The sequence below is a fragment of the Acipenser ruthenus genome, chromosome 51, assembly GCF_902713425.1.
Source record: "Acipenser ruthenus chromosome 51, fAciRut3.2 maternal haplotype, whole genome shotgun sequence".
Classification (NCBI taxonomy): Eukaryota; Metazoa; Chordata; class Actinopteri; order Acipenseriformes; family Acipenseridae; genus Acipenser; species Acipenser ruthenus.
The window spans coordinates 2,977,938-3,001,437 of NC_081239.1; the positions used below are offsets into that span (position 1 = coordinate 2,977,938).

A 23,500-nucleotide genomic window follows, 5' to 3' on the forward strand; every position below is an offset into this window, starting at 1 on the left:
GGTTATTGTGACTCCTGTTATGAGAATGGAAGGAGTGTTTTATAACGCATAGTATTCTTATTATTATTGTGACGGGACGCGTAGGGTTCTCCGCGGCGAAAGAAATGAAGATGCTACAACATGATCTTTCTTTTAATGGTAATGAAAATTGCTGTTGGTTTATTTGCTGGACACTCTTTCAGCTTGGAGCTCTTAAACTCCACTCGGACTCTCATTCGTGCTCTGCTCACAGTGGATTTATAGCCCTCACTCACAACCAATCAACACAACGCAGTCTCAGAGAGGGTAAATCACGAGACGAGAGAGAACTAGCAGGCAAAGCTGCTACACACTAAAAGAGAGAGTTAGCAGCACAGCTACGGAGACCAGAGAGAGAGAGAGAGAGAGAAAAACACATTAGCTTTACCCACTATAACACAGCACATTCATTAATGCAGGGCAATCACACACACACATCAACAAGGAGGCTGTGTGGTCCAGTGGTTAAAGAAAAGGGCTTGTAACCAGGAGGTCCCCGGTTCAAATCCCACCTCAGCCACTGACTCATTGTGTGACCCTGAGCAAGTCACTTAACCTCCTTGTGCTCCGTCTTTCAAGTGAGACGAAGTTGTGACTCTGCAGCTGATGCATAGTTCACACACCCTAGTCTCTGTAAGTTGCCTTGGATAAAGGCGTCTGCTAAATAAACAAATAATAATAATAATAACAACAAAGGCAACATCTACAATCTACACAAGTACTCCCACCCTTCCTCACATTCCAACACAAAGTCCAGAGCACCATAATCCTCAGGCTCAACTGCCCCACTGTTGCATTATTAATAATGAGTTTTTACATTTAAAAATATCTAGTCTGCCAAGAACAGTTAGTATTAGGTAATGTGTTTTTGATTAAAATTAAGATTTAGAAAGTTTAACAAACAACAAACTGATTTTGTGACGGAGATCGGATGGGCTCAATGGCCTCCACTTGTTTTTCACTTCTGTTAAAGTGCACAGTGCTAACAAAACAATTTGTCAGTCTTAACTAATCTGCTGCTGTGATGATAATTGACGTACACATTATGGTAAACCACAGGTTTTTTAAATGGTTGCTGTTAGAGAAGAATATTTATCGGACGCAATTTGCAGATGCTCCAATGTGATCTGTTTTTGATGGTAATACATAACAGGTTACATTCACTGGAATTAGTTTGTTAGCTGTATGTATTTTAAGTTGAGGATCGACTACAAAAAGGAAAAGAAAAGGACAACATGAACTCTGTCTCTTTCTTGCTGGGTCTAAAAAAGCAAGCGGCCCCCATTTTTAGCACACACAACGATGAAGTGCCTTAATTGTGGCCATGTTTACTGTACACTGATTTTAGCAAGCCACAATTAATGTTTTTTTTTTCTCATATTTGCATGTTTTTGACACAGAGCAACCCCCCCCCTCCCCCCCAGCAAACATGTACGCATTGGGCCCATATGCTGGCATACAGTGGGCACTGCGGGCATTTTCTGCCAATGTAAAACCTGCACTGGCCCAACTCGCGCGGAGCAGCCTACAGCTGCCATGGGCCTGTGCTGGGCCAGCAAGTGCCACACTTTGCTACTCAGCATAAATTAATAAACAAACAAATACATACATGACAAAAATCCCAACAAATCATTTACCCAACGACATTTGCTCATTTTGTATTTTGTGGAAATAATGTTGAAGATCGACTACAAAAAGGAAATGTTATTGAAGCTGACGTCCTGGGATCCTTCAAGAAGCTGCTTGATGAGATTCTGGGATCAATAAGCTACTAACAACCAAACGAGCAAGATGGGCTGAATGGCCTCCTCTCGTTTGTAAACTTTCTTATGTTCCAATAGAAATAGACAATTGAATGACAAATTATATCGCAAGAGCTGTATTGGATGTTAAGTTTTCCCAAAGTAACCCACCAGATATCCCTGCCACTCCTGGTGATTTTTAATGAAGTCTGGAGACATCTTAACGACTGTACATATAGGGAGGATGTAAGTATAGGCAGTTATATTACACTGCGCCCTATGTAAGCTTAAGAGCAATGCAGATTACTCAACACACACAAACAATGATCTGCAATGAGGATCTCAATGAGGATCTCAATGAGGATCTCAATGAGCGCGTCAGTCCCACTGCAGAGTTAGGAGTACAGAGAGCAGCAGGCACTGTGTCACATTTGTGGAGCACGAAAATACAAAGCAAAAAAATGTCAGATGAAGGGCAGCAAAGTCCTCTTGGCTCACGGAAAAGAAAAACATTATCTCCTCAGCATGAAATGGAGCTGTTTAGAAAAGCCTCAGCCAACATCAGTTATGCTAGTATGCTTACGAAATGATATGTATTGGCCTGCCCTTTTTAACATGACATCCAGAAATGTACCGAGCACTCTGGAAAAGGTGGATTGGGCTATCCAGACATTCCAACTGTGGTCTCAAGGAACCAGAGGCTAAATCCCATGTGCAGGGATAGCGGTCTCTAGATTGATACTGGGGTCTAACTCATCCTTCAATTCAGCTCTTAGGTACTCTTAGGTCTCCAAACTCAGGTACAGTCCTTGCTGTCGCCATATCTGCGGAGTGCGATGATAACACTTTAACACCGCATCCTCCGGCATCCCAAACAAAGTGACCCTGGGATTGAATATGCAGGGTCTTCTTCGTCTTGCCCTTCTCCTCCGAACGTGTTCCTGCCTCTCCTCAACAAGAGCCAAGTGTTGCTGCATCAGGAAGTGTACCACAGCAGCCATCCTGAAGCCAATGACAGGTCTCTGCAGGTGTATGCTTTTATACAGCTAAGTTACTCGCTTCTACAATGGTCTGCACCTTGTAAGAAGAGGTGTAAAGTTTTTGGATGGTCAGCAATTGCCTAAGTGTAAGGCAAAATTCTTACATCACATTATAATGTTTGTTCCCGCTTATTATCCTGATCCCGCCCAAATCCATGCTATTTTCTTCAATTCAATATAATTTTAATGGATTAATGATGGCAAAGTGCAAATCTGATAGCGGGTGCAGAACGCCAGGTGAACACCATTCTTTACATATGTCACATTTTTAGGTGCCGGTAAAGTCAGACTTTGTGGTGTTTAAGCATGATTTACAGGGCGATTGTTACAAGATATCAATTTATTTATACATACAATTACATTTTATTTTTTTACACATTATTTTTACATACAATTACCCATTTATACATTTGGGTTTTTACTGGAGCAATCTAGGTAAAGTACCTTGCTCAAGGGTACAGCAGCAGTGTCCCTCACCTGGGATTGAACCCACGACCATCCGGTCAAGAGTCCAGAGCCCTAACCACTACCCCACACTGCTGCTCCACATTATGGGGGTTTTGCACCCACAAATCACTGCACAAATCCTTACATCGACCCCATAATGTATTCAACTATCGATGTTTGTATTGTAACACCTGTAAGTCACCTTGGATAAGGGTGTCTGCCAAATAAATAAATTATTACAAAATGAAAAGAAATGTTGAGCCTATTTACCCATGTAATAGTTTACTTGAGCACACAACTTTACTGATTGACAGATTACTATTGCCTGTGCCCACCTCTCTCAGATTCTGGCCACTCCACCAATCATAATAGGCATACATCATGATTGACAGATTATTATTGTCAGTGTTCACGTCCTCTTTTGGACACTACACCAATCATAATAGGCAACCGTTATGATTGACAGATCACTATTTTGTATGCCCACCTCTTCTTTCTCAGATTCTGAGAGGGGTATCGCTGCAGAACGCAGGCTCGCACAGCGTAGCTCTCACAGGCAGCTCACACAGGGTAGTGCTGCATGTGCAACGTGTAATAAACGCCATCATTATATGCTACAGCCTGATCACATGATAAGGATGATGAATTTATGTACTAAAACTGAGTTTATTTCATAACAATAACCTCAACCTAAACCTAAGGTTCGTGGTGTATTGGCCGTGGATCACCAATTAATTCTGACAGGGTAATCACTATGTTCAGTGTTCTCCCCTTCCCACACCCTGTTTATGGTCACGTGGTAGGGGTGTTGAGGGTGAATGAAGCACGATATAAAATTATGAGTTACGCACGCAGAACTGCCCTCTGTGAGCTTCCTGCAAGAGCTACGCTGTGCAAGCCTTCGTTCTGCAGCGATATACTCTTGGAGATTCTGTCCACTCCACCAATCATAATAGCCAACCGTTATGATTGATGCCAATTAGTGACTGACTGAGTGGGAGGGTCAAATAGCGGAATCGGCATCGCACGAGGGAGAGGGAAGTCAGCGACGCTGCTGTGTTGACGCCACGTGAGCAGTAAGATTGAGAGGTAAGGTCTAAACTGACAGTGTAAGAGTAGTGATAAATAACTGAATTATTCTCAGTGACAGTGTTGATCTGTTTTTTGTTGGATTTTTATGTTTTCTGGCAGTCTGGGAAATTCGAGTTTTTGATTGTATTTATTTTTTGGTTGGTTGGGCACGCGTCTCACGCTTAGAAAGTTCCAGGAAGACCAAAGCAGCGGGAAATGGGCCTTGCATAATTGGAAGGTGATGCTGGTTTGACAGCAAATATTTTTCAAGTAAGAAACACTAAAAATAAGGTTTAAATGTGTTCAAATTCTTTTATACTGGTACTGGTTCCTTGTTAATATAATAAGGTTGTAAAATGATGTGTTTAGATAAAGTTAATACCGTTTTCAAGTTTGCCTAAAGCCTTGTTTTGTACTTTACATTACTGTGACAGAGAGCGAATGAATCCGAGTCAACAGTCTCCCTCCTGACCTGTGAGGGCGCTGTATAACAGGAACAGAGTGCCCCGGACTGGATAGTTTGACAGTTCATTCCAGGGTCAGTAGGAAGTCGACCATCCAGAAAGATGACGGAGTCACAATACCAGGTCATCACCCTAATGCGGGAGGCGATGTGTCAGTCATGGATTGGAGGATACATGACTGCGCTCGCTACCGAAGGGGGCGTGACTGAGGGTATCAGGGGATGTGGCCAAGCAACCTGTTCCTTTGTTATGGTTGAGAAAAGACCTGTAAAGGATAGAACAAGAAAAAGTAACCATGAGTATTTTGTATTGTATCTGTCTGTCGCAATTGTCACATTTATAATTCATAGAAGCTGGGAGCTATTGCTAATCAGCCAGCATCACCCCTGTGTGTGGTATTATTATTTTGGGACTGAATCCTGTGGTTTTAACTGTGCTATACACATCGTTGTGTAGGACCAGTTATTTATTACTTTGCTATCAAGCAACCAGCCAAATAAAAGAGCTTTTTTTCAGTGTGAACTGTCTTGTGTCTGTTATTCCTGAGCACTGCATCACCTCTACACCTGCACACTGCAAACCACTTTGCCACAATTACCCATAGAGTACTTCATGTTTTAGGCTCACTGTTGATCCCTTTTATTAAAGTTTCACAGTCCTGTAAAAATAATGGTTGATGTTATTTGCCATGGTTAGCTTCTTATCGCAATGCAATTCTGACACAAACAGCAGGGTTTTAGCGCTTATTGGAGGACTGGCACAGCGCTGATAATAGCCAGTCTCGCAGGCACCCGGCTAGCGACGGGTCGTTCTAATTCGGCACCCCAAGAATTCCTCAGTCGACTCCACCCTATCCAGCCCTGGCAGCGCTATCAGCAATCAGTCGTGGGGCGGACATCGATTGGAGAAACCATGGCAACGGGTTTATTGCAGGGAGGAGTTCTGTGGCACAAAGGGGAAGCAGCTACGTGAGTACAGTGCTGAAACGTAATCTGCAGCTGAATCTGTGTGTTTTAGAAGTTACGTGATTTGTTAGTTTTGTTTCAGAAGAGGACTGAGGAGACAGGACTCTTCAGCCACGGAGCCAGCACACATCCCTGATGACAGCCCTCACTGCAGGGTGTCCTCGGCTCACCGCGCACCAGGGACCCGTGTGGTCTGGCCGGGCGCCTGCGGGCTTGCCTGTAAACTGCCCAGAGCTGCATTGTCCTCCAATGCTGTAGCTCTGAGGTGGCTGCACGGTGAGCATGCAGTGTGTAAGAGCAGGGGTGGTAGCGGTGAGCTGAGCCTAAAAATAATAGGACATTCTAAATTAAAAAAAAAAAAGATTTGCCAAAGATATCCTGTTTAAGCATAATTGTTTTTTCTAGTTATATATTTTTTTGTAAATAAGTTTAGAATTGTTTTATTTTCCGTTTTTTTTTTTTTTTTTTACCAAATTCGACCAAATTACTCATCCTTGACCTTTATTATATTAATATAAAGAAAAAAAATACAAAAGTAAAATAAAATTCTAAACTTATTTACAAAAATAGTCAAACAAAATACAGTACAGTACAGTTTTAAAGGCTGCTTGGTGAAGGACATTGTCCCTCGTTGTAGGCTTAACGTATGTCACCACAGTAGTGTTGTCTGTCCCAACAAGCACATGTCTGCCCTGCACCTCCTGTAAAAAATTCAGCAAGGCTAGAAACACTGCCTGCAGTTCCAGAATATTTACATGGAGACCCTGTCACTGGGGTCTCCATACTCCTTCTACTCCCCTGCCGTTCCACACGGCGCCCCAGCCGAGGCTGGATGCATCTGTGGTTATAACCTCTCTCCTTGTAACGCTGCCCAGCGCTACGCCTAAGAGTAGGTGAGCAGGCTGTGTCCACCAGGATAGAGCCTGCAGACAGTGCTGAGACACTGTCAGCAGACGGCCGCGGTTCAATGTGGGTTGAAAAACCCTGCTGTTGAACCAGCCTTGGAGAGGACGCATGTGCAGAAGATCCAAGAGGAGGGACTGGGAAGCTGCTGCCATCAAGCCCAGAAGCCACTGAAACTGTTAGTTTCTTGCTGAGCTGAAAAAGCTTCAGACAAGCGGCTATTCTCTGCACTCTGTCTTCCGACTGAGTGGACAGCATGGTCCTGGAATCCAGACACACTCCTAAATAGGAGGCTGTCTGTGAAGGTGCAAGCTGGCTCTTTGCATAGTTCACTGACAGACCGTACTGGAACAGGTGATCTGTGATGAGTTTCGTGTGAGCCCCTGCCTGCGCTGGAGATTGAGCACAAATGAGGAAATCATCCAGGTGATTGAGCACTCTGATGCCCAGGAGTCTCAATGAGGCCAGAATAGCCTCCATGCACTTTGAAAATGCACGGGGGGCTAAAGACAAGCCAGACGGTAGAAACCAAAACTCATACACTGTCCCTTGGAAAGTGAACCTGAGGTACTTCCTGTGCCCTCATTTCACTGGGATGTGAAAGTAAGGGTCTTTTAAATCCACCACAGTGAACCAGTCACAGTCCTAAATACTTGGTGTTTCTTTTTGAACTTCAGCCTCACCTGTTAAACTAGAAACCTGACATTTCCTTCTCTCTAATTCTAACTTTCTTCTGATACATTAGAGTCCTGTGGTGCTCTTTTTATACTTTACCATTTAATAAAACTGCTTTGAAAAAGGCCATTTTAAACTGCACTTGTGACTATTGACTTTCATTTAATTGAAGGTGCTTGTGAGAGGGAACCCGTATCCTGGCCATGACTTAGAGGTTCCCCTATCTCTCTACATAAACAAGGGGTTGCGTAGATTTTGGGGGTGTATTTGACTGCATTTGAAAGGGTAGTGTTGTCTCCCCCCCCCCCCCAGGAATTTCGAAACTCGGCTTATGTTTTCGCCTATTGATTCGCCCATTACAGTGGCGCCAGCCCCCTCTGGTGTCAGCAACTGGATCTGCAGCCCCTATCTCTTACAGTGGCGCCAGCCCCCTCTGGTGTCAGCAACTGGATCTGCAGCCCCTATCTGTTACATTGGTGCCAGCCCCCTCTGGTGTCAGCAACTGGATCTGCAGCCCCTATCTGTTACATTGGTGCCAGCCCCCTCTGGTGTCAGCAACTGGATCTGCAGCCCCTATCTGTTACAGTGGCGCCAGCCCCCTCTGGTGTCAGCAACTGGATCTGCAGCCCCTATCTGTTACATTGGTGCCAGCCCCCTCTGGTGTCAGCAACTGGATCTGCAGCCCCTATCTCTTACATTGGTGCCAGCCCCCTCTGGTGTCAGCAACTGGATCTGCAGCCCCTATCTGTTACATTGGTGCCAGCCCCCTCTGGTGTCAGCAACTGGATCTGCAGCCCCTATCTCTTACATTGGTGCCAGCCCCCTCTGGTGTCAGCAACTGGATCTGCAGCCCCTATCTGTTACATTGGTGCCAGCCCCCTCTGGTGTCAGCAACTGGATCTGCAGCCCCTATCTGTTACATTGGTGCCAGCCCCCTCTGGTGTCAGCAACTGGATCTGCAGTTGCTTTAAAATATATATACTGTATATATATGTTTTAAAGAGAAAATAAATTAATATTATGAGACATGGTTATTTGCATTTTAAATTTATATTTTGTGGCAATTAGATATAAATTCCGCAGCAAATTTAGCTGCTGCTTTATTCTCTCCCAGGATTATTTTTAGTTGGGATTCCTCATCTCAGTGGTGGAAGCCAGGAACCCTGCTGATGAATTTGGGGTAGTAAAGATTTCTGACTTTGTTGTATTTTCTGCAGTCTAGAGCGAAGTGTTTCTCTGTTTCTACCTCCCCACAATCGCTGGTCGCTCAGCCTCTATTTTGTCAGGGTCTGTCTCAGTTTGTGATCTTTTATTTCAGTTTAATAGTCAGCTAGGGAATAATTTCTGTTTAGCATTCTGTAGCATTCTAGTTTATTTTGTTTATTTAGTTAATATAATTTGGTTTTCGGGAAGAGGCTGTTTTCCTGAGCTGAGGTGGGTGTGTTTTGCCCCGGTTGATGTGAAGCTCTGATATCAGTATGGCTCTGTTCACAGAGCTTCTGGGACAGCTCTCTGGACGCTGCTTGAATCCTGAAGCTTAAGGGAATACCTTGGCTGTGTAACTGAACTGCACTGCTGCAATCCTGCTCTGCTCATTACAAATCATTAGATACATGTCTAAAAACTTGGTGCAACTGTTTTTAAAACTTTACTAATCATAATAAAACTTCTAGGTTATTTTTGGGGACAAAAAATGCAGAATAATTTTTAGACTGATACAGTATTTTCAAAATGGTCGTATTTTTCTGCAGTTCGCAAAATGTCCACATGGTGGACATTTTGCGGTTTAAGTGTCAATACAAAACTACAGTGACGTTTTAAAGAGTGCATGTATTTTTGCATGATCCTTTTAGTGTGTATCATGTAATGACAATTAGTTTTCATGTATTGCAGGAGTCTTGTGGAGCATCTTTTATTTTTTCCATATTAATATCAGTCAGTTAATCTGCTCGCAGTGTAAAATGAACACGTTTGTGATAAACTGTAACCCAGACACACCGACAAATGTGGTACAATCAAATAGTCAGAAAGGTTGAATTAAAAGTATGAATAAATAAATACTGATATGAAACAAAACATACAAACATATGTAAACCTTGAATCTATAATTAAGTATGACGGCAGAAGCGCCGAACACGAGCGTCATTAATTGCCCCACACGCGTTCTAAATTGATTTAGTAAATCCATCTGGAATGGCAATAATTGTTTAATTGGATAATTGTCACTATAAAACACATTTGTGATGATATGGCTCTGTTTGCTCGAAGACAGCGCGGGAGCGGGGAGCAACGTGCATCGAGGGGAGGGTTTAAAACGCATTTTACATTATATTTACTTGACGTATTATTATTATTATTATTATTATTATTATTATTATTATTATTATTATTATTACTTTTAAGTATTTTGTAAACGTTTTATCTGTTTTTTTTTTTTTTTTTTTTTAAACAAACCTCATACATCTTTTCCTGGCTGAATTCGGCGTCTCCGGAGTCACGTTGAATCTCGGTGGAATCATTTTTGCCAGACAGGTCAGTGTATACTCCAGATATATTTTTGTTTCGGTCGGTTTTTTGTGTGTGTTTGTGATGGTATTTTGAATTTAGTTCGCCTTAGTACAATGTTTAAGTTTTGTTAAATTGTTGGAGCTCGCTACCTTAGGAACAGCTTTGTATGCGTTAATTGTGGACCTTATTCAGTAAATTAGATTAAGCCATTTCAATATTCTCAATAAACTACCACATGCTGGTATTCAATTTTGAACATCATGTACCTATTATTAAATGGAACATATACGGTATGCTGTTATAATAATGTGATATACCGGATGCTGCATTTAAACATTTTTAGTGAGGTTTTTAGCTTTGAATTAGGTCTAATATTTAACTGGTGCTCTGCTTATCAATAGAAACCAAGTTGTTTTTTGGGGTATTGTTAACAGTGAACTAGCCCAGATTTAACGGTATCGATATTATGTGGCGTTTATTCCTCCTGAGTTTATTGGTGGCGGGTTTGTTTTTGTATTTTAAACTTTTTTGTTATCAAACGCGTCGCTTGAAAGAGAGGAATAGCTTGAAACCGAAATCCGGTGTGCGTCATTGTAATGGGCGGGGTTATTCAAATATACAGACCGCACGGCATGCTGGGGGTTGCTAAATAACACCTCTATACAGCTAAACAATGTAACACGTCTCGTTTGTATCTATCGTCATGAATGTGATTTGTTAGTATGTGTCGATGTTTGTGTTAAAATGCAGCTGTGGAGGGGATAGTGTGAGGTCACCGTGACGGGGAAATATCTCGGCGGAGGTGCGGCTCTCGCCTCGAGAGCGAAACGGCATCGCTTCTCGGCCTTTTGGCTAAGATCAAGTGTAGTATCTGTTCTTATCAGTTTAATATCTGATACGTCCCCTATCTGGGGACCATATATTAAATTGATTTTTGGAACTGGGAGATGGAAGAGGGGCTTGCTCCGTCCACTCCACGCATCGACCTGGTATTGCAGTACCTCCAGGAACGGTGCACTCCCCTCCCGGGGGGAACTAAACTGGTGAAAAATAGATTTCAAACTCTTGCCATTTATGGCAGGACTGTATAACCTGTCCTGGCTTTGTTTCTAGGCTATTTAATCACAAATGGGTCTTTGCTGCAATAGCTTGTTCCATCCGACAGATGGCACTAAGCAAGTCTGTCATAAGATTACATTCAAAGCCCTGTAGTGGAGAGTCTCACAGTGCTGTGTTGAAAACTAACTTGACCTGGCTGTGTTGCAATAGGAGTACCTGTAGTTTTAAACGTCGTTGGCTGGTGTGCTTTCTCTCTGAGTCTGCGTCTTGTGTGATGACTTGTATTACCGCCCCAGTCTGAGAATTCATGACTGACTGGTACCGAGTTCAGACCTGTTTTTTTAAATATTGTTGCACATTTTAAATCCGGTGTTTTCTGCTTATTCCTGTCCTACGGATTGGTTGCAGGATTTGCATTATTAGTGCTTTTTTATTTCTACACGTCTCTGGCAGTAAAGATGGTCAGCAGGAGGGGTGTTTTTTTTAATTGATCGCTATTCTGTACTGACTATTTTGTTTATAAAATCAACCAGCGTTTGTCAACTGGTCGTCTGCTAGAAGCACAATCAATCCTTATTGTTAAAGGCACAGTAGCATCTGCAAGACGGGTGGATTGGGCCTGGGGAGAATCCTGAATTGTTTAATTAAACCAATTAAATAAGCCTCCATCCTGACCCTGTAGTTCATTCTCATTTTACCTGTTAAACCTGGAGTGGAATAATGGTCTCCAGGACCGGTGTTGTAGGGAATTAATAGACCGGGGTAAAAGTGGATCGTGCAAGCGCAGTAAAGCAAAAGGAAGGTGCAGCAGGAGTTTGATTTAAAGGGGAGGTTAACTACATGAATCCACATGTTCTATCTGGTCGTTTTATTTGCCAGATCGTATGGTATTGTGTTCACACTTTTTTTTTTTGTTTGTAAAATGTGTGGTGCAAAGTGTTCATTTATACTGTAACTTGCCTCTCTTTACACTAGGCCTAGTGTTAAATGCTTGTCACCTTTTTTCTGCCTGTTAATGTCGTTAATCACTTGTAGTTGTGTGATCGCAAAGATTTATTTACTGTATATTAAAAGGTTTTACACATCAAGGTTATTCTTTAATTGAAATGTAATGTTTTAGTAATATTCTAATGACATACAATATTGTAGTATCGCAAGGTATATTGTCAGTAGGCCTAACATTAACTATCACAGTTTACAAAGATGAAATGTTAACATCCTAGTATTAAAAATAAATAAATCAAACATTATAGCTAAATTAGTAAACCCGTGTTTTTTTTTTTGATTAGGAACAGAAGTTTTGTCATGTAGCATATGTACCTAGGATGGAAAATAAAAATTAGTACTGTCTGTGCAAACTGGCCGTGCATCGTGGCCTAAGTTAGTAACCGCAGCATGGAGCTCAATTTTGTCTGACAATCACGCTTTAACTGTTTTCATAAAAGCTCGCATACCTATCCTTGCAGTACTGCTTGCACGTTAAATATGTAACAAACATCTTGAGTTGCTGTAATGCTTGTTAGACATACATGACACTTAAAGTTCATTTTAAATTAGTTATTGTTAGTTAATAGATCCGATCAACTTATTCCCTGGGCTCGTGGTAGGTGTAAAGCTTAGAAACAATGGAACCTCCCCTTTTAAATTCTAGATGGTGATCCACTTTTTCCCTGGTCTACTTATTCCCCAGGACACCAGTATTGGACACCCCTGATCTGTGGCTGATTTGACCCAGTTGCTATGATTTTTAAAGGAAGGATGCTGTAGAATGAAGTTTACTTCAAAATAACCCATTAAGTGCCAGTGTTGTAATTGAGGACAGGCTGCTTTGTAATTTCTAGAGCATTAACTGACCTCTACCTCAATTCTCTTCAACTATATTATAAGTTCTGCTAATTTTAACTGCAAAAGTTGCCTAAATGTAATGTATCCAATTATACAAATAGCTTGTGCTAACTGTTTTCAAAAATGTGGTTCTTCACAGGTTAAAAGACATGCTTTCTGTAGTTCAGTTAACCATGGCACTACAGTGCCACCCGGTGGATAACATTGCCTGAATGCAGCTTCAGCTCATGTATTTGTGACGCAATAATAGGGGGGCGTGTTTATGCTGTTTGGAATTCTGGGTTGATTTAGCTCCAAAATGAATGAAGACGTGTTTTAAAAACTAAATAAAGCACACTCCACTTTACATGTTAATACAACATGCGTTGCTGTGTGTGGCTTTGTTCCTGTGTTACAATACTTGCATACGTCCCTCCCACCTTAACTGGTGAAGGAGTGAGCCGAGGGGGGGCCCTCGTCTCGAGGGCAGCTCAGCATCGCTTCTCGGCCTTTTGGCTAAGATCAAGTGTAGTATCTGTTCTTATCAGTTTAATATCTGATACGTCCCCTATCTGGGGACCATATATTAAATTGATTTTTGGAACTGGGAGATGGAAGAGGGGCTTGCTCCGTCCACTCCACGCATCGACCTGGTATTGCAGTACCTCCAGGAACGGTGCACTCCCCTCCCGGGGGGAAACTAAACTGGTGAAAAAAACAGATGTAGTGTTTAGGAAATTCCAGTAGGATGGTGTGTGGTTTGTCTTGGCTGCGTGTTACCGGTGTAAAGGAAAGACCGTGAAAGTATTGTCCAGTTACTACTATATGTATTTTGGAAAGTAACTGAAAACACTCATTTCATACAGTATGTAAAAGATTTACATAAGCTAAAAATAAGAACTGGGGGAAAAAAGCCCTGTGTGGTTTGTCCAGGCTGCGTGTTCTCAGGTATAAACACTTATTGCAACTATGTTTTAAGCTGCAATATCTTGTTGAATCCAACAGATGGCGCTACAGCAATTTTGCTTCTTGTAATGTAAATTGGTCTGTGGAGAGCTGTTTTAGTGAAGTTTAATTTCAATTTCTGCAAGTTAATTTGATTATATGACTTCTATTATATGTAAACTTATGGAAACTATAGTAAGATCCAAAATGGAAAATTACCTGTATGCTAACAATATCCTGGGAGACAGTCAGCATGGTTTTAGGAAAGGGAGATCGTGTCTAACTAACCTACTTGACTTTTTTGAGGATGCAACATTGAAAATGGATAATTGCAAAGCATACGACATGGTTTATTTAGATTTCCAGAAAGCTTTTAACAAAGTCCCGCATAAAAGATTAATTCTCAAACTAAACGCAGTAGGGATTCAAGGAAATGCATGCACATGGATTAGGGAGTGGTTAACAGGTAGAAAACAGAAAGTACTGATTAGAGGAGAAACCTCAAAATGGAGCGAGGTAACCAGTGGTGTACGTCAGGGATCAGTATTAGGTCCTCTGCTATTCCTAATCTACATTAATGATTTAGATTCTGGTATAGTAAGCAAAGGTCATTCAAAGTGATCTAGACAGCATTCAGAACTGGGCAGACACATGGCAAATTAAATTTAATAGAGAAAAGTGTAAAGTATTGCATGCAGGAAATAAAAATGTGCATTATAAATATCATATGGGAGATACTGAAATTGAAGAAGGGAACTATGAAAAAGACCTAGGAGTTTATGTTGACTCGGAGATGTCTTCATCTAGACAATGTGGGGAAGCTATAAAAAAGGCCAACAAGATGCTCAGATATATTGTGAGAAGTGTTGAATTTAAATCAAGGGAAGTAATGTTAAAACTTTATAATGCATTAGTAAGACCTCACCTAGAATATTGTGTTCAGTTCTGGTCACCTCGTTACAAAAAGGATATTGCTGCTCTAGAAAGAGTGCAAAGAAGAGCAACCAGAATTATCCCGGGTTTAAAAGGCATGTCGTATGCAGACAGGCTAAAAGAATTGAATCTATTCAGTCTTCACAACGTCGACCCAGGGGACTTTTTCGACCTGATAAAAAAAAAAATAAGGACAAGAGGTCACACATGGAGATTAGATAAAGGTGCATTCAGAACAGAAAATAGGAGGCACTTTTTTTACACAGAGAATTGTAAGGGTCTGCAACCAACTCCCCAGTAATGTTGTTGAAGCTGACACCCTGGGATCCTTCAAGAAGCTGCTTGATGAGATTCTGGGATCAATAAGCTACTAACAACCAAACGAGCAAGATGGGCTGAATGGCCTCCTCTCGTTTGTAAACTTTATGTTCTTATTATTGCCCGACTTTGCCCCTAGATTTGTTTTTCTTCTCTGAACTTGGCCCTTCCACTCCTGATATTTGTTCCAAACCCTGTTCTAAATTGCAGGGTTCTCCCCAGGAATTCTGTACAGCTGAGCGGCAGAACATTATAGCTGGGAGCACTTAATGGAAAATAAACTTGCCTTACCTTAAATACATAATAAGACAACATTGAAATAATGTGTTGTCTTATGTTGACTATCTGGTTACGCTTTTCTGTGTTCTGCATTTTCTTTTTCATGACTGTTTTTTATTATGGTAAATTACCGTGCTTATTTAGGCAATATTTAGTGTATTAATCCAGCACCTCTGCACTTAAGCATTTGTATGTCAGCTAACAACAGTTGATATCCCATCATGCCTTTCTTCTTAAAGGCGTACAGCCTCTAAACGAACCCCCCAATATCTCTCACAAGCACCTGGGTACATATTGTTACGATGTCACGACAAAAGGAATACTTTTTTTTTTTTGGTGCATATGTATAGCTATCGTGTACTATATCACCTTACAGTACAATAATACGACAAAAAATGGACTGAATGATAATACCCGAAAATCTTTATTTAATAAAGTAGCCGGCGCAAATATAATATTAGGTGGTGGATTGCGCCTATTGTCGGCTTATTTTGCCCCCCTGCATTCATCGTCACTATTTTTGCTTTGAAAATTGGTTATTTTTATTTAGCAATCATTTAATGTTTTAGCCTCTCAAAGTGCTTAACACAAACCCGCCCCTTCATCTCTGATTGGTTAAATGTTGTGTGAAGACATAACACAGCTGTCATGTGGTTCCAAGATTTCCAAGGGGAAAAGTGGATTGTGCAAGCGCAGTAAGGCAAAAGGAAGGTGCAGCAGCAGTAGTTTGATTTAAGGGGGAGGTTAACTACATGTATTGCAGTACCTCCAGGAAAGGTGCACTCCCCTCTCAGGGGGAACTAAACTGGTGAAAAATAGATTTCAAACTCTTGCAGTTTATGGTAGGACTATATCACCTGTCCTGGCTTTGTTTCTAGGCTATTTAATCACAAATGGGTCTTTGCTGCAATAGCTTGTTCCATCCGACAGATGGCACTAAGCAAGTCTGTCATAAGATTACATTCAAAGCCCTGTAGTGGAGAGTCTCACAGTGCTGTGTTGCAACACAGCCAGGTCAAGTTAGTTTTCAATAGAAGTACCTGTAGTTTTAAACCTCGTTGGCTGGTGTGCTTTCTCTCTGAGTCTGCGTCTTGTGTGATGACTTGTATTACCGCCCCAGTCTGAGAATTCATGACTGACTGGTATTGAGTTGAGCTCAGACCTGTTTTTTTAAATATTGTTGCACATTTTAAATCCAGTGCTTCTGCTTATTCCTGTCCTACGGATTGGTTGCAGGATTTGCATTATTAAAGTGCTTTTTTATTTCTACACGTCTCTGGCAGTAAAGATAGTCAGCAGGAGGGGTGTTTTTTAATTGACCGCTTTTCTGTACTGACTATTTTGTTTATAAAATCAACCAGCGTTTGTCAACTGATCGTCTGCTAGAAGCACAATCAATCCTTATTGTTAAAGGCACAGTAGCATCTGCAAGACGGGCGGATCGGGCCTGGGGAGAATCCTGAATTGTTTAATTAAACCAATTAAATAAGCCTCCATCCTGACCCTGTAGTTCATTCTCATTTTACCTGTTAAACCTGGAGTGGAATAATGGCCTCCAGGACCGGTGTTGTAGGGAATTAATAGACTGGGGGAAAAGTGGATCGTGCAAACACAGTAAAGCAAAAGGAAGGTGCAGCAGGAGTTTGATTTAAAGGGGAGGTTAACTACATGAATCCACATGTTCTATCTGGTCGTTTTATTTGCCAGATCGTATGGTATTGTGTTCACACTTTTTTTAATTTTCGGTTTGTAAAATGTGTGATGCAAAGTGTTCAGTTATAGTGTAACTTGCGTCTCTTTACACTAGACCTATTGTTAAGTGCTTGTTGCCTTTTCTCTGCCTGTTAAATTCGTTAATCACTTGTAGTTGTGTGATCGCAAAGATTTATTTCCTGTATATTAAAAGGTTTTACACATCAGTGTTATTCTTTAATCGAAATTAAAATGTTTTAGTAATACATTCTAATGACATACAATATTGTAGTATTGCAAGGTATATTGTCAGTAGGCCTAACATTAACTATCACAGTTTACAAAGATGAAATGTTAACATCCTAGTATTAAAAATATAAATAAATCAAACATTATAGCTAAATTAGTAAACACGTGTTTTTTTTTTTTTGATTAGGAACAGAAGTTTTGTCATGTAGCATATATACCTAGGATGGAAAATAAAAATTAGTACTGTCTGTGCAAACTGGCCGTGCATCGTGGCCTAAGTTAGTAACCGCAGCATGGAGCTGAATTTTGTCTGACAATCACGCTTTAACTGTTTTGATAAACGCTCGCATACCTATCCTTACAGTACTGCTTGCACGTTAAATATGTAACAAACATCTTGAGTTGCTGTAATGCTTGTTAGACACATACATGATACTTAAAGTTCATTTTAAATGAGTTATTTTTAGTTAATAGATCCGATCAACTTATTCCCTGGGCTCGATCTACTAATTCCCTCTACGTGGTGCTAGTCGGTGTAAACCTTAGAAACAATGGAACCTCCCCTTTTAAATTCTAGATGCCAATCCCCTTTTTCCCTGCTCTTATTCCCCAGGACACCGGTATTGGACACCCCTGATCTGTGACTGATTTGACCCAGTTGCTGCGATTTTTAAAGGAAGGATGCTGTAGAATGAAGTTTACTTCAAAATAACCCATTAAGTGCCAGTGTTGTAATTGAGGACAGGCTGCTTTGTAATTTCTAGAGCATTAACTGACATCTACCTCAATTCTCTTCAACTATATTATAAGTTCTGCTAATTTTAACTGCAAAAGTTGCCTAAATGTAATGTATACAATTATACAAATAGCTTGTGCTAACTGTTTCAGAAATGTGGTACTTCACAGGTTAAAAGACATGCTTTCTGCAGTTCAGTTAACCATGGCACTACATTGCCACCCGGTGGATAACATTGCCTGAATGCAGCTTCAGCTCATGTATTTGTGACGCAATAATAGGGGGGGCGTGTTTATGCTGTTTGGAATTCTGGGTTGATTTAGCTCGGAATGAATGAAAACGTGTTTTAAAAACTAAATAAAGCACACTCCACTTTACAAGTTAATACAACATGCGTTTGCTGTGTATGGCTTTGTTCCTGTGTTACAATACTTGCATGCGTCCCTCCCACCTTAACTGGTGAAGGAGTGAGCCGAGGGGGGGCCCTCGTCTCGAGGGCAGCTCAGCATCGCTTCTCGGCCTTTTGGCTAAGATCAAGTGTAGTATCTGTTCTTATCAGTTTAATATCTGATACGTCCCCTATCTGGGGACCATATATTAAATTGATTTTTGGAACTGGGAGATGGAAGAGGGGCTTGCTCCGTCCACTCCACGCATCGACCTGGTATTGCAGTACTTCCAGGAACGGTGCACTCCCCTCCCGGGGGGAAACTAAACTGGTTAAAAAAACAGATGTAGTGTTTAGGAAATTCCAGTAGGATGGTGTGTGGTTTGTCCTGGCTGCATGTTACTGGTGTAAAGGCACGACGGTGAAAATACTGTCCAGTTACTACTATATGTATTTTGGAAAGTAACTGAAAACACTCATTTCATACAGTATGTAAAAGATTTACATAAGCTGAAAATAAGAACTGGGGAAAAGAGCCCTGTGTGGTTTGTCCAGGCTGCGCGTTCTCAGGTATAAACACTTGTTGCAACTATGTTTTAAGCTGCAATATCTTGTTACATCCAACAGATGACGCTACAGCAATTTTTCTTGTAATGTAAATTGGTCTGTGGAGAGCTGTTTTAGTGAAGTTTAATTTCAATTTCTGCAAGTTAATTTGATTATATGACTTCTACTATATGGAAACTTATGGAAACTATAGTAAGATCCAAAATGGAAAATTACCTATATGGTAACAATATCCTGGGAGACAGTCAGCATGGTTTTAGGAAAGGGAGATCGTGTCTAACTAACCTGCTTGACTTTTTTGAGGATGCAACATTGAAAATGGATAATTGCAAAGCATACGACATGGTTTATTTAGATTTCCAGAAAGCTTTTGACAAAGCATAAAAGATTAATTCTCAAACTGAACGCAGTAGGGATTCAAGGAAATGCATGCACATGGATTAGGGAGTGGTTAACAGGTAGAAAACAGAAAGTACTGATTAGAGGAGAAACCTCAAAATGGAGCGAGGTAACCAGTGGTGTATGTCAGGGATCAGTATTAGGTCCTCCCCAGGAATTCTGTACAGCCGAGCGGCAGAACATTATAGCTGGGAGCAATTAACAGAAAAATAAACTTGCCTTACCTTAAATATATAATAAGACAAAATTGAAATAATGTGTTGTCTTATGTTGACTATCTGGTTACGCTTTTCTATGTTCTACATTTTCTTTTTCATGACTGTTTTTTATTATGTTAAATTACCATGCTTATTTAGGCACTCTACGATTTGACTGGGGAAAGATAACTTAGGGTTATTGGAGTTCACACAAAAAAAGGTAACCTTTGCACTTTTTAGAGTAATTATTGAGCTTATTGCTTCAAAGCGACTTACAGAGACTAGGGTGTGTGAACTATGCATCAGCTGCAGAGTTACTTACAACTACGTCTCACCCGAAAGATGGAGCACAAGGCGGTTAAGTGACTTGCTCAGGGTCACACAATGAGTCAGTGGCTGAGGTGGGATTTGAACTGGGGACCTCCTGGTTACAAGCCCTTTAACCACTGGACCACACAGCCTCTTAAATTGCTTTCTTTTAAGTTTTCAGGGCATTATTTGTTTTTCACTATTATACATTTTTGGAATGCAACTGTTCATTTTAATAGTACTCGCCCGTTTGGTCACCATCATAACTGTTGCAGGAAACCGCAGTGTATTAATCCAGCACCTCTGCAATTAAGCATTTGTATGTCAGCTGACAACAGTTGATATCCCATCATGCCTTTCTTCTGAAAGGCGTACAGCCTCTGAACGAACCCCCCAATATCTCTCACAAGCACCTGGGTACATACTGTTACGATGTCCCGACAAAAGGAATACTTTTTTTTTTGGTGCATATGTATAGCTATCGTGTACTATATCACCTTACAGTACAATAATACGACAAAAAATGGACTGAATGGTAATACCCGAAAATCTTTATTTAATAAAGTAGCCGGCGCAAATATAATATTAGGTGGTGGATTGCGCCTATTGTCGGCTTATTTTGCCCCCCTGCATTCATCGTCACTATTTTTGCTTTGAAAATTGTTTATTTTAGCAATCATTTAATGTTTTAGCCTCTCAAAGTGCTTAACACAAACCCGCCCCTTCATCTCTGATTGGTTAAATGTTGTGTGAAGACGTAACACAGCTGTCATGCGGTTCCAAGATTTCCAAGGGGAAAAGTGGATCATGCAAGCGCAGTAAGGCAAAAGGAAGGTGCAGCAGCAGTAGTTTGATTTAAGGGGGAGGTTAACTACATATATTGCAGTACCTCCAGGAACGGTGCACTCCCCTCCCGGGGGGAACTAAACTGGTGAAAAATAGATTTCAAACTCTTGCAGTTTATGGTAGGACTATATCACCTGTCCTGGCTTTGTTTCTAGGCTATTTAATCACAAATGGGTCTTTGCTGCAATAGCTTGTTCCATCTGACAGATGGCACTAAGCAAGTCTGGCATAAGATTACATTCAAAGCCCTGTAGTGGAGAGTCTCACAGTGCTGTGTTGCAACACAGCCAGCTCAAGTTAGTTTTCAATAGAAGTACCTGTAGTTTTAAACCTCGTTGGCTGGTGTGCTTTCTCTCTGAGTCTGCGTCTTGTGTGATGACTTGTATTACCGCCCCAGTCTGAGAATTCATGACTGACTGGTACTGAGTTGAGCTCGGACCAGTTTTTTTAAATGTTGTTGCACATTTTAAATCCAGTGTTTCTGCTTATTCCTGTCCTACGGATTGGTTGCAGGATTTGCATTATTAAAGTGCTTTTTTATTTCTACACGTCTCTGGCAGTAAAGATGGTCAGCAGGAGGGGTGTTTTTTAATTGACCGCTTTTCTGTACTGACTATTTTGTTTATAAAATCAACCAGCGTTTGTCAACTGATCGTCTGCTAGAAGCGCAATCAATCCTTATTGTTAAAAGCACAGTAGCATCTGCAAGACGGGTGGATTGGGCCTGGGGAGAATCCTGAATTGTTTAATTAAACCAATTAAATAAGCCTCCATCCTGACCCTGTAGTTCATTCTCATTTTACCTGTTAAACCTGGAGTGGAATAATGGCCTCCAGGACCGGTGTTGTAGGGAATTAATAGACCGGGGGAAAAGTGGATCGTGCAAACACAGTAAAGCAAAAGGAAGGTGCAGCAGGAGTTTGATTTAAAGGGGAGGTTAACTACATGAATCCACATGTTCTATCTGGTAGTTTTATTTGCCATATCCTATGGTATTGTGTTCACACTTTTTTTTGTTAGTAAAATGTGTGGTGCAAAGTGTTCATTTATACTGTAACTTGCCTGTCTTTACACTAGGCCTAGTGTTAAATGCTTGTCACCTTTTTTCTGCCTGTTAATGTCGTTAATCACTTGTAGTTGTGTGATCGCAAAGATTTATTTCCTGTATATTAAAAGGTTTTACACATCAAGGTTATTCTTTAATTGAAATTTAATGTTTTAGTAATATTCTAATGACATACAATATTGTAGTATTGCGAGGTATATTGTCAGTAGGCCTAACATTAACTATCACAGTTTACAAAGATGAAATGTTAACATCCTAGTATTAAAAATATAAATAAATCAAACATTATAGCTAAATTAGTAAACACGTGTTTTTTTTTTTTGATTAGGAACAGAAGTTTTGTCATGTAGCATATGTACCTAGGATGGAAAATAAAAATTAGTACTGTCTGTGCAAACTGGCCGTGCATCGTGGCCTAAGTTAGTAACCGCAGCATGGAGCTGAATTTTGTCTGACAATCACGCTTTAACTGTTTTGATAAACGCTCGCATACCTAACCTTACAGTACTGCTTGCACGTTAAATATGTAACAAACATCTTGAGTTGCTGTAATGCTTGTTAGACACATACATGATACTTAAAGTTCATTTAAAATTTTTTTATTTTTAGTTAATAGATCCGATCAACTTATTCCCTGGGCTCGAGCTACTAATTCCCTCTACGTGGTACTAGTCGGTGTAAACCTTAGAATCAATGGAACCTCCCCTTTTAAATTCTAGATGGTGATCCACTTTTTCCCTGGTCTACTTATTCCCCAGGACACCAGTATTGGACACCCCTGATCTGTGGCTGATTTGACCCAGTTGCTGTGATTTTTAAAGGAAGGATGCTGTAGAATGAAGTTTACTTCAAAATAACCCATTAAGTGCCAGTGTTGTAATTGAGGACAGGCTGCTTTGTAATTTCTAGAGCATTAACTGACCTCTACCTCAATTCTCAACTATATTATAAGTTCTGCTAATTTTAACTGCAAAAGTTACCTAAATGTAATGTATACAATTATACAAATAGCTTGTGCTAACTGTTTCAGAAATGTGGTACTTCACAGGTTAAAAGACATGCTTTCTGCAGTTCAGTTAACCATGGCACTACAGTGCCACCCGGTGGATAACATTGCCTGAATGCAGCTTCAGCTCATGTATTTGTGACGCAATAATAGGGGGGGCGTGTTTATGCTGTTTGGAATTCTGGGTTGATTTAGCTCCGAAATGAATGAAGACATGTTTTAAAAACTAAATAAAGCACACTCCACTTTACAAGTTAATACAACATGCGTTGCTGTGTGTGGCTTTGTTCCTGTGTTACAATACTTGCATACATCCCTCCCACCTTAACTGGTGAAGGAGTGAGCCGAGGGGGGGCCCTCGTCTCGAGGGCAGCTCAGCATCGCTTCTCGGCCTTTTGGCTAAGATCAAGTGTAGTATCTGTTCTTATCAGTTTAATATCTGATACGTCCCCTATCTGGGGACCATATATTAAATTGATTTTTGGAACTGGGAGATGGAAGAGGGGCTTGCTCCGTCCACTCCACGCATCGACCTGGTATTGCAGTACCTCCAGGAACGGTGCACTCCCCTCCCGGGGGGAAACTAAACTGGTTAAAAAAACAGATGTAGTGTTTAGGAAATTCCAGTAGAATGGTGTGTGGTTTGTCTTGGCTGCGTGTTACCGGTGTAAAGGCACGACGGTGAAAATACTGTCCAGTTACTACTATATGTATTTTCGAAAGTAACTGAAAACACTCATTTCATACAGTATGTAAAAGATTTACATAAGCTGAAAATAAGAACTGGGGAAAAGAGCCCTGTGTGGTTTGTCTAGGCTGCGCGTTCTCAGGTATAAACATTTGTTGCAACTATG

The 23,500-nt window shown here is 40.8% G+C and overlaps 6 non-coding genes and 1 pseudogene across 6 annotated transcripts; all 7 read left to right on the forward strand.

The window, feature by feature from the left end:
• The first annotated feature begins 10,665 nt into the window (after positions 1–10,665).
• LOC131722816 (U2 spliceosomal RNA) lies at positions 10,666–10,856 on the forward strand. Its single transcript, XR_009320049.1, has one exon. It is a non-coding gene; the product is annotated as a U2 spliceosomal RNA (small nuclear RNA).
• A 300-nt stretch (positions 10,857–11,156) lies between these two features.
• On the forward strand, positions 11,157–11,230 carry LOC117967904 (small nucleolar RNA SNORD31; annotated as a pseudogene).
• Positions 11,231–13,212: 1,982 nt separating this feature from the next.
• On the forward strand, positions 13,213–13,403 carry LOC131722817 (U2 spliceosomal RNA). Its single transcript, XR_009320050.1, has one exon. It is a non-coding gene; the product is annotated as a U2 spliceosomal RNA (small nuclear RNA).
• Positions 13,404–16,279: 2,876 nt separating this feature from the next.
• On the forward strand, positions 16,280–16,346 carry LOC131722819 (small nucleolar RNA SNORD31). Its single transcript, XR_009320052.1, has one exon. It is a non-coding gene; the product is annotated as a small nucleolar RNA SNORD31 (small nucleolar RNA).
• A 2,029-nt stretch (positions 16,347–18,375) lies between these two features.
• On the forward strand, positions 18,376–18,566 carry LOC131722818 (U2 spliceosomal RNA). Its single transcript, XR_009320051.1, has one exon. It is a non-coding gene; the product is annotated as a U2 spliceosomal RNA (small nuclear RNA).
• A 2,373-nt stretch (positions 18,567–20,939) lies between these two features.
• LOC117967902 (small nucleolar RNA SNORD31) lies at positions 20,940–21,006 on the forward strand. Its single transcript, XR_004662164.1, has one exon. It is a non-coding gene; the product is annotated as a small nucleolar RNA SNORD31 (small nucleolar RNA).
• A 2,019-nt stretch (positions 21,007–23,025) lies between these two features.
• On the forward strand, positions 23,026–23,216 carry LOC117967887 (U2 spliceosomal RNA). The gene has a single exon (XR_004662152.2). It is a non-coding gene; the product is annotated as a U2 spliceosomal RNA (small nuclear RNA).
• The last annotated feature ends 284 nt before the right edge of the window (positions 23,217–23,500 follow it).